At 38.1% G+C, this 2806-nt stretch overlaps 1 pseudogene; it reads left to right on the top strand.

Moving 5' to 3' along the window:
- Window positions 1-2166: 2166 nt before the first annotated feature.
- Window positions 2167-2598, top strand: LOC102853737 (annotated as a pseudogene).
- The last annotated feature ends 208 nt before the right edge of the window (window positions 2599-2806 follow it).

Below are 2806 nucleotides of genomic sequence, written 5' to 3'. Positions count from 1 at the left end.
CAAAGACAGAAGAAGAAGAAGAAGAAGAAGAAGAAGAAGAAGAAGAAGAAGAAGAAGAAGAAGAAGAAGAAGAAGAAGAAGAAGAAGAAGAAGAAAACACCAAAATGGATGTCAAAAGAGACTCTAAATATTGCACAGAAGCACTGAGAAGTCAAAGCAAAGGGAAGAAATCAAGATGTTAAGGATCTGAACAGAAGATTTCAAAGGGCAGCTGGGGAACATAAAGCAAAGTATTGTAATAAAATGTGCAAAAACCCTGACTTGGAAAATCAAAAGGGATGAACTAGCTCCACATTTCTTAAGCTGAAGGAACTGATGAACCAATTCAAGCCTCAGGGTGCAATACTTAACAATTCTTTGGGTAGAATGTTGAATGGCCCAGCAAGCATCAAAAAAGATGGAAGGAGTACACAAAGTCACAATACCAAAAAAGAACTGGCGGACACAGAAGAATTTCACGAAACAGTAGGTATGTATTGGTTCAGTTGCAAGAATTTTTCTTTTCTTCTTAATGTTGAAGTGTAGTCCATACTGAAGGCTACAATCTTTGATCCTTTTTAGCTAGTACTTCAAGTCCTCTTAATTTTCTGCTAACTAGTACACCTAATACAGGTTGTTGATGTGTCTTTATCCAATTCCGTGCTACATTCTTTTTCATATAGTCCAGCTTTTCTGGTATGGTGAAAAGATATAATTCCTGACAAATAACTTTTCTTATTTTAAGCCATACAATATACTTTGTGTGAACAACTGCTTCTGGGTTGATATAGATTCTGAATGAGCACAATGAAGTGTTATAGAGTATCCTTTCTTATCAATGCTATCCATAATTTATTATGATACATGCGGTAAAAGCCTTTGCATACTCAGTGGAATGCAATTAAATATGTTTCTCATGTTCTTTCCTTTCAGCCAAGTTTCATCTAACAGCAGCAATTATATCATCTATTCTCTTCTTAATCTAGTTTGAATTTCTATCTTTTATTAATGCTTCAGCCATCCTTAAATAATCTTGAGCAAAATTTGACTTGCAGGAAATATGTTGTTGATTGCCTTTGAGTCAAACACGACTCATAGCGACCCTATGAACAAAAGGCCTGAAGCCCTTCTATAACCACTCACATTTATCAAAGCTCTTAAGGTTGCTGGAGGCATGTTATTTAGGAAGTGGATGCCACTCCTGCTTCCAAACCTGTCATAGTAATATAAGGATATAATTTGACAAATTTTCCATTCTATTGATTACCTTTTTTTTTTCTTCAAACAAGCATAAATATCTTCCTTGAAATACCTTCAAAGGATCTCTTCCTTTGGATCTTTAATTGTTTTACACAGCCTTACATTTTAAATTCTCTATTTCTTTAACAGGAGCCAACCATTTAATAATACTCACAAGAGGGGTCGAGGCTTCTAGTCTACAACCTCAATATTTGTTCCCATACCCAAGAAAGGTGATACAACTGAGTGTAGAACCTGTCGAACAATATCAAATACAAGCAAAATTCTGCTGAAGATCATTTAAAACTGGCTACAACAGTACATAGATGGGAAACATCCAGAAGTTCACGCAGGATTTAGACAAGGTTGTGGCACCAGGAATATCATTGCTGACATCAGACAGATACTGGCTGAAAATAGAGAATACCAGAAGAATGTCTATTTGTACTTTATTGACTATGCAAAGGTGTTTGTGTGCATTATAACAAGTAGTGGCTAACATTGAGAAGAATGGGAATTCCAGAGCACTTGATTTTGCTCATGTAAAACCTATATCTAGATCAGGAGTCTATCATATGAACAGAGCATGGGAACACTGTTGTTGTTAAGTTGTAATGTGCCATCAAGTCTAGCATGACTCATAGCTACCCTATGAACAGAAGACTGAAACCCTGTTTTAAAATTACCTTTGTTTCTCTACTTTCACAGAGTGTCAGCATGTTGTTTAGGAAGTGGATGTCACTCCTTTTCCCAAGCCTGTATTAATCTGGAAGCTCCACCAAACATTGTGCACCATTGGTAACCATTTGATACACCAGTGGCATAGCATTCAGCATCACAGAAACCTCAAATTACCTCAGTACAGCAAATTGACAAAACAGAGCTATATGACTTAGAAGAGTATTCAGGAGTGCTTGGAGATCCTGACGCTGTCGGACGCCTGCCACCATGAAGTTCAACCCTTTCGTTACCTCGGACCGCAGCAAGAACCGAAAACGCCACTTCAATGCCCCTTCGCATGTGCGCAGGAAGATCATGTCCTCCCCTCTGTCCAAAGAGCTGCGGCAGAAGTACAATGTGCGCTCCATGCCCATCCGCAAGGATGACGAGGTGCAGGTGGTGCGAGGACATTACAAAGGTCAGCAAATTGGCAAGGTAGTCCAGGTGTACAGAAAGAAGTATGTCATCTACATCGAAAGAGTGCAGCGTGAGAAGGCTAATGGTACCACAGTGCATGTGGGCATTCACCCAAGCAAGGTGGTTATTACCAGGCTGAAATTGGATAAAGATCGGAAAAAAATTCTTGAACGTAAAGCTAAGTCTCGGCAAGTTGGAAAAGAGAAAGGCAAATACAAGGAAGAACTAATTGAGAAAATGTAGGAGTGAATGCAACCTGAGGAGCAACCGCAGTTTAACTAGATTTCCATCTGAGTATGCGTTCTTGTGATGTTCCAAAATGACCCTCTCATTCAGAAGTGATTATAAATCTGCCTTTGCAATTTTGATTCCTATTTTTAAGAATAAAAATTGAAAATGTTTAAAAAAAAAAAAGAGTATTCAATATTCATCCCAAACTCAATTAACACCT

This window comes from Elephantulus edwardii, unplaced genomic scaffold (genome assembly GCF_000299155.1).
Source record: "Elephantulus edwardii isolate Elephantulus edwardi_28Jun2011 unplaced genomic scaffold, EleEdw1.0 scaffold00512, whole genome shotgun sequence".
Classification (NCBI taxonomy): Eukaryota; Metazoa; Chordata; class Mammalia; order Macroscelidea; family Macroscelididae; genus Elephantulus; species Elephantulus edwardii.
Note: the sequence above shows the minus strand (reverse complement) of the source record. Positions and strands in the feature narration are given on the sequence as shown.